Below are 9431 nucleotides of genomic sequence, written 5' to 3' on the forward strand. Positions count from 1 at the left end.
ACACCTCCTTACATACTTACTTTCTTAAATTAGGAATTTATGCAAATGCGTATTTTGCGCACCGGCCCCCCAAGCCATTTGGTGTTTGGTCGAAAAGGGTATGTCAGAAAAGGTGAGGCAAACTAGGTGGGGATCTTTAGGGCTGCTTACTTAATTTGGAGAACAATTTTGGAATTTTTAAATATGCCATAAAAAGTGGAGGGGGGGGGGGGGAGGAATGGAGTTTGTGTGTTTTTATAGGTTATGAATTTTAGGGTTTATTGGCAAATTGTTTGTTGGACTTTTATTTTTAAATGCGGCCAAGCAAGTAGGCCTGTTTTGATTAGATATATGCCTAGTTCTCTAAAGGGTTGTAAGTCATTTATTTGCTAGTGTCCTGTGATTGTTGCAATTTGTGGAATTGGAGTGTTGTTCTGTGTTGCTTGTAATGTGTGCAATATAGTTTTACGTGTTCAGGAGTTTCTTTTAAGTTGCAGTGGGGGCATTTGCCGGTTTGGTGTGTTTTTTTAATTTGGTGAAGTTTGGAGTTTAACTTAGTGTGGCCTGTTTGTAGTTTGGTTATTACTCTGTCAATTTGGGTTTTTGAGTGGCTGCTGTAGCAGGTGTTTTAGTTTGCAGTCAGATTTCTGATAGTTATTTTGCCACTTTTGGAAGATTTTTTTCCATTGTGATACTTTTAATTTCGTTTTTTGATATTGGTAGGTTGATGCTTACTTCTTCTAATTTTAATGCTGATTTAGCTGCTTTGTCTGCGTGTTCGTTGCCAAACACTCCAAAACAACTCCTTTTTCTATGTCATTACCTAATTTACTTAGATTGTTGGCCTTTTTAATTATCTATTGTATTAGTTTAGGGCGCTTTTTGTGTTTTCGGTTTTTTTTATGGCCTGGAGCCCACCTAATGAGCCTGAAAGGATTAGGGTTTTTGGGTGTCGGCAAACATTCGGCGCATCCCCTCTTATCATAAGCCCCCTTCCGGGCATGACCATTAATCTCCAGCGCTATCTATACATGTCAATTAACACCTCCTTACATACTTACTTTCTTAAATTAGGAATTTATGCAAATGCGTATTTCGCGCACCGGCCCCCCAAGCCATTTGGTGTTTGGTCGAAAAAGGTATGTCAGAAAAGGTGAGGCAACCTAGGTGGGGCGCTTTAGGGCTGCTTAATTAATTTGGAGAACAATTTTGGAATTTTTAAATATGCCATAAAAGGTGGAGGGGGGGGGGGGGGGGGTGGAGTTTGTGTGTTTTTATAGGTTTAGAATTTGAGGGTTTATTGGCGACTTGTTTGTTGTACTTTTATTTTTTAATGCGGCCAAGTAGGCCTATTTTGATTAGATATATGCCTAGTGCTTTAAAGGTTTTTAAGTCATTTAGTTGCTAGTGTCATTTGATTTAGTGTTGATTGGAGTGTTGTTCTGTGTTGCTGGTAATGTGTGCAATATAGTATTACATGTTCGGGTGTTTCTTTTAAGTTGCAGTGGGGGCATTTGCCGGTTTGGCGGTTTTTTTTTACTTTGGTGTTTGTGGGAGCTTAACTTAGTGTGGCCTGTTTGTACTTGAGTTCTTACTCTGTTAATTTGTATGGTTTTATGATGTATTTTTGTGGTTTTTTGAGTGGCTGTTGTAGCAGGTGTTTTAGTTTGCAGTCAGATTTGTGATAGTTATTTTGCCACTTTTGGAAGATCTTTTTCCTTTTAGTCTATATGTCATACTTTTAGTTTCGTTTTTTGATATTGGTAGGTGGATGCCTACTTCTCCTAATTTCAGTGCTGATTTAGCTGATTTGTCTGCGTGTTCGTTGTCAAACACTCCAATGTGGGCAGGGATCATGACTATTTCTATGTCTTTACCTAATTTACTTAGATTGTTGGCGCTTTTAATTATCTATTGTATTAGTTTAGGGCGCTTTTGTGTTTTTGTTTTTTTATGGCCACTTAATGAGTCTGAAAGGATTAGAGTTTTGGGGTGTCGGCAAACATTCGGCGTATCCCCTCTTACCAAAAGCCACTTTCCGGGCATGACCATTAATCTCGCATTGAATTAGGAATTAAACGTGCGCTTTCCGACATATGCGTGTTTCGGGCAAGGGTTTAGTCTGCCGGAGACATGGTAATAAATGAGGGTTTAATAAGGGATACTTTCTGCAAAAGATTAAGTCTTAGAACTCTATAACAGTCACACGTAACCAAAAAGTGAACTTCATCTTCAACGGTTTGGACGTTACATACGCGTTCAGAAACAGGGATTTTCGTGCGTGTATAACGACCTTTTTCTAATTCTAAGGGTAAAGTTCCACAGCGAAGTTTAGCTAAAGTGCTTTGCGTGATCTATCCAGAATATGACGTACATAAAATGAAACATTCAGTGTATTTGTAAACAATCTAAACGTTCTAAGCTTATTACCTGTAGTATGGCCAGTGTCATTCCAAAGTCCACGAAACCAGTTTTCTCCATCAAGTTCTATCAATTTTGATTTCAAAATTTGGAAATCTATATTACCAATATTATACAGATCCAAAAATGGTAGATCCAAAGAACCAAGCATTCTTACAACTCTGCTGTCCCAGTACTTTTGGTATGACAGAGACCAATTTCTGATACGAGCTATAATTCTTTGCGGGGGGAGCTACTAATAATCGATGACCGACCCATCTCCCCTCTTACGGCCAAATTAGGAGTAGTTTTTCCTACACCCAAGAAAAAGCTGCACGCTCTATTTTGGACGGCATTTATGCAACTAAATTCTCTGGTTCCCCAAATTGCTGCACCATACGTTAAGATAGGTTGTACAAGATTATCATACAAAGTACTGAAAACATCATATGTCATTCCTCCAACGTATTTAAATTTACTTATAATTACACTGAGGGTTCTTCCATCAGATTTAGCAATTTGTTTAGCTGTGAAATTTAAATCAAGGTGATCCTGGAGCCAAAGTCCCAAATATTTATATGCATTACAAATTTCAATATTCTATATATAACGACTTCACTGCAGACAAATATTTTCCGTTGACACCAAGTTTAAGTAATTTGTACCAAAGAAAGTCCCTGTTTACTCTGTCAAACGCCTTCATTGCGTCAATATAGCATACAGATGTAGAACGTTTTTTGAAATTTCCTTTTATTGATAACAGAATATAAGGAGTATATATTTTCTACAGTGTCCCGCTTTCTACGGAATCCATTCTGCTCCTCGGCCAAAATAGTATTACGTTCAGGCCACTTTGTAAACCGTGTGTTTAAAATATCAGAATAGACTTTACAGGGTACATGTACCCCTGGATTATCAGCATGTAGACTTCTTGACCACTCTGGGCATGCCGGGAGGGATGACAGGGTGTGTCTCTCCGGTCGTTAAGTAGGCGGCGTAAAAGCGTCTCAGTTGTTTTGTTACAAACAGGGTTAGGTAAGAGCTGTCGATGTAGTCCGTCCTCTTTTGAGGGTTCGTCCAGTGGAACTGTAAAACAACGCCAAGAAATTTGTAGTATTTAACCTGTCGGATTCCGGGCTAGAACAGGTCCCCAGCAACCTTTGCTTGTCGTACGAGACGACTGGTGGTCATGCTCGGTGGCTTGGTTGAGAGCGTGTCATTATACGCCGATGGCGAAAATAGTTGCTCATAATATCAATCATTGGTTGGACTCGTTGGTTTGTAGCTGGAATATTGCTGAGAGTGGCGTTAAACACAAAACAAACACTGTAGTTGCATATCGGGGGTCTCGGGGAAGTGATTTCCTTGTGCAGAGTTACCTCCGAAGATGTGACAGGATCCGGTTGTCGTGAGATTTACCTGACGCCATATCGACAGAATTTCAGCCATATGATGACAAATAATTTTATACATACTATTAATTAGTTTATATATTACAACATGTCATTATCATACCAATATTTGAAATTCATAACAATAGTGAGTGAGTGAGTGAGTATGGTTTTACGCCGCTTCTAGCAATATTCCAGCAATATCACGGCGGGGGACACAAGAAATGGGCTTCACACATTGTACCCATGTCGGGAATCGAACCCGGGTCTTCGGCGTGACGAGCGAACGCTTTAACCACTAGGCTACCCCACCGCCCCTCATAACAATAAAATACTTATGTCAGGCAAGGCATTCCTGCATGTTGATCCTAGTAATCCCTGCCAGTTTGCCAATTTTGAAGCCTGCCTCCCGATATACGCACTCTCCCGGCATCCCGAGCGTCCAGACCTGCAGGGTCTTTTGACATCCGGTCCCTGCCACATTACACAGCTCAGGTTTGCATTAGGTTTGGATGTCAAAAGACCCTGCAGGCCTGGACGCTCGGGATAAATATATGCATCAGTATTATTTGTTGTATCTATACATACTTGAGGGTTGTGCTGAAGAAGTATCGTAACTATCTAACAGCATCCAGACAAATATGTTCCGCACAACACACGCACAACTCGAGAAGTAGTACCACCGATCTTCCACTGAATTATCGCGGTAGTTGTGGTCAATTTGCGGAAGTTCTGCAGATATCGATTTAAGATTGTTGCGCTGCAATTTATGCCACCTACTTGTAGCGTCACACCCCGTAAAACGATGTGATGCATGACGTTGGCGTTGTCAATGAAGGGCTTGCTGCCAATCAGATGATACTCTGAATCTTCTTCAAGCATGTTGCTTCATCTTACCCAAGCGATATCTCCTGTGGGAGCCAGTTTTGGATGATATATGCTATAACAATAAGCAATTTAAAACGAAAAACTCTTGCACTGGCCGTGTTTTCTCCTTTATATTATTAAATTCTGATATCGTTATATAAGCTTCGATATTATGGATATGTGCTCCAGGTTGGGAACGAAACTGACCAACTGCTCAAGTATGTCCCACGCACAGCATTCGATGTGATACCATCGCATTTTCAGCATTGTTTCAAGTTTTAAAAAAACCCACATGTACCACTATATACAGCTACATTGTATACTGACACCCTGTGTGTACATGTACCACTATATACAGCTACATTGTATACTGACACCCTGTGATACAACATGTATCACTATATACATGTTATATACTGACACCCTGTGTGTACATGTATCACTATATACACCTACGTTGTAAACTGACACCCTGTGTATACAAGTACAACCATATACAGCTACATTGTATACTGACACCCTATATGTACATGTACCACTATATACAGCTACGTCGTATACTGACACCCTGTGTATACAAGTACCACTATATACAGCTACGTTGTATACTGACACCCTGTATGTACAAGTACCACTATATACAGCTACATTGTATACTGACACCCTGTATGTACATGTACCACTATATACAGCTACGTTGTAAACAGACACCATGTGTGTACAAGTACCACTATATACAGCTACGTTGTATACTGACACCCTGTATGTACATGTACCACTTTATACAGCTACGTTGTATACTGACACCCTGTGTGTACAAGTACCACTATATACAGCTACGTTGTATACTGACACCCTGTATGTACATGTACCTCTATATACAGCTACGTTGTATACTGACACCCTGTGATACAACATGTATCACTATAAACATGTTATATACTGACACCCTGTGCATACATGTACCACTATATATAGCTACGTTGTATACTGACACCCTGTATGTACAAGTACCACTATATACAGCTACTTTGTATACTGACACCCTGTATGTACATGTACCACTATATACAGCTACGTTGTATACTGACACCCTGTGTGTACAAGTACCACTATATACAGCTACTTTGTATACTGACACCCTGTATGTACATGTACCACTATATACAGCTACATTGTATACTGACACCCTGTATGTACATGTACCACTATATACAGCTACGTTGTAAACTGACACCCTGTGTGTACATGTATCACTATATACAGCTACGTTGTAAACTGACACCCTGTGTGAACATATACCACTATATACAGCTACGTTGTAAACTGACACCCTGTGTGTACATGTATCACTATATACAGCTACGTTGTAAACTGACACCCTGTGTATACAAGTACAACCATATACAGCTACATTGTATACTGACACCCTGTGATACAACATGTATCACTATAAACATGTTATATACTGACACCCTGTGCATACATGTACCACTATATATAGCTACGTTGTATACTGACACCCTGTATGTACAAGTACCACTATATACAGCTACTTTGTATACTGACACCCTGTATGTACATGTACCACTATATACAGCTACGTTGTATACTGACACCCTGTGTGTACAAGTACCACTATATACAGCTACTTTGTATACTGACACCCTGTATGTACATGTACCACTATATACAGCTACGTTGTAAACTGACACCCTGTATGTACATGTACCACTATATACAGCTACGTTGTAAACTGACACCCTGTGTATACAAGTACCACTATATACAGCTACATTGTATACTGAAACCATGTGTGAACATATACCACTATACATAGCTACGTCGTATACTGACACCCTGTATATACAACTACCACTATATACAGCTACATTGTATACTGACACCCTGTATGTACATGTACCACTATATACAGCTACGTTGTAAACAGACACCCTGTGTGTACAAGTACCACTATATACAGCTACGTTGTATACTGACACCCTGTATGTACATGTACCACTTTATACAGCTACGTTGTATACTGACACCCTGTGTGTACAAGTACCACTATATACAGCTACGTTGTATACTGACACCCTGTATGTACATGTACCTCTATATACAGCTACGTTGTATACTGACACCCTGTGATACAACATGTATCACTATAAACATGTTATATACTGACACCCTGTGCATACATGTACCACTATATATAGCTACGTTGTATACTGACACCCTGTATGTACAAGTACCACTATATACAGCTACTTTGTATACTGACACCCTGTATGTACATGTACCACTATATACAGCTACGTTGTATACTGACACCCTGTGTGTACAAGTACCACTATATACAGCTACTTTGTATACTGACACCCTGTATGTACATGTACCACTATATACAGCTACATTGTATACTGACACCCTGTATGTACATGTACCACTATATACAGCTACGTTGTAAACTGACACCCTGTGTGTACATGTATCACTATATACAGCTACGTTGTAAACTGACACCCTGTGTATACAAGTACAACCATATACAGCTACATTGTATACTGACACCCTGTGATACAACATGTATCACTATATACATGTTATATACTGACACCCTGTGTGTACAAGTACCACTATATACAGCTACGTTGTAAACTGACACCCTGTATGTACATGTACCACTATATATAGCTACTTTGTAAACTGACACCCTGTGTATACAAGTACCACTATATACAGCTACGTTGTATACTGAAGCCCTGTGTGAACATATACCACTATATACAGCTACGTTGTATACTGACACCCTGTGTGTACATGTACCACTATATACAGCTACGTTGTAAACTGACACCCTGTGTATACAAGTACCACTATATACAGCTACATTGTATACTGAAACCATGTGTGAACATATACCACTATACATAGCTACGTCGTATACTGACACCCTGTATATACAACTACCACTATATACAGCAACATTGTATACTGACACCATGCGTGTACATGTACCACTATATACATGTTGTATTCTGACACCCAGTGTGTACATGTACTATATAGCTATGTCATGCGTTGACACATGACTCGGAACTCATGTACACATGTATGTGTTCATGTACATATGAATATAGCTATATGTTTTGATGTCAACCTGTGTGTGTAAATGTACCACTGCATATAGCCATGTTGTATAACGTTGTATACACTGACATCCTGTTTGTTCATTTCCCAATGTATTCAGCTATATTGTTTGCAGAGTAGGTGCGTGCGGACATGTGCCGTGGTATATGGCTACGTTGCATACTAACACAATACGTGTATTTGTACCAATATATCCAGGCTTGGTGACGTGTTATAGGATACAGATGTCATATTATATCAATTATGAGTTATGTACCCGTCTGAGACTTGTTGACGACTCTAACATGAATTTCCGCCTCTTCGGGAAGAACATGATTTATTATCTAACGAAGCATGCGTGTAAGCAACAAAAGTAGGACAGACGTTTTCATTACACGTTTTAACCCATACCCGGTGCATCAGGTCTAAAAATGAAAATTAATTGAGATTTATGGCAGAATTCTGCATAGGTTCGATACACAGATGAGGATGGTATAACCGATGATAGTATCACATCATTGAGGAGGGGTTCAACAGAAGCATACATTATATGGATGAAGCAATGCCAATGTTTACATGCTTAAAACCAATGTGCTCGCTCCTTTCTTCCAAATAGTCCAGAAAGTCAATGTGCTTTGGACCCAAAAGCATTATATAGAGAAGATATTGATAATAACATTGACAATAATTCAACGTGCCGATGGTACCAGATTTGTGACGTCAGAGTTCCAACACAATTTGAGAAATTATCTGGAAGTACAATCTGGTTCTGTCCGCAAAAAGACCGAGTAAAGGAAGGTATAAGATTCCATTGCCTTATTCAGAAAAATTGCGAAACATCTACGGGTTCTTTTCGACTGTTATTTCATATTGGACCTTTTTTCTGTCATTGCTGGGGCGATGGGGTGGCCTAGTGGTTAAAGCGTTCGCTAGTCACGCCGAAGACCCGTGTTCCATTCCCAACATGGGTACAATGTGTGAAGCTCATTTCTGATGTCCCTTGCATGTTATTGCTGGAATATTTTGCTAAAAGCGGCGTAAAACAATACTCACTCACTGCTGTGATCTCAAAGTGCGTGATCTAGACTAACTGTTGTGGGATTTTAATTTATCGCTGACTTTGTGTGCTGGTGATTAGGTGCCCCACCCTGGCAGGTGTGGGTTCGAATCCCGGACGGGACGAGATTCTGTACTTTACAAAGAATGTGTACTCCCAAATATAACATTTGTTACGTGTTTTTCATTGCACAAGCAGTGCACGCCAACATTCGTTTCTCAAATCCTACAATTTGCCCAATCAAGTCACTAACAACATAGGGGCGGTCGGGTAGCCTAGTTATTAAAGTGTTCGCTCGTCACGCCGAAGACCCGGGTTCGATTCTCGACATGGGTACAAGGTGTGAAGCCCATTTCTGGTGTCCCCCGTCGTGATATTGCGGGCATTTTGCTAAAAGCTGTGTAAAACCATACTCACTCACTCACTCACTCACTCACTCACTCACTCACTCACTCACTAACCACATATCTGACTTTACGATCAGTCCAACCAGGACAGTTCGTCATCCATTCAAATGGTGAACCTGCCACCAGATGTGAGTTTCTGCCTTACGGCAAAAAGTCTTGACGTTCCTTAACTGTCACGCACACTCACACACACAT

This window comes from Haliotis cracherodii, unplaced genomic scaffold, assembly GCF_022045235.1.
Source record: "Haliotis cracherodii isolate W230 unplaced genomic scaffold, xgHalCrac1.p SCAF_13, whole genome shotgun sequence".
In the NCBI taxonomy this organism is placed as follows: domain Eukaryota; kingdom Metazoa; phylum Mollusca; class Gastropoda; order Lepetellida; family Haliotidae; genus Haliotis; species Haliotis cracherodii.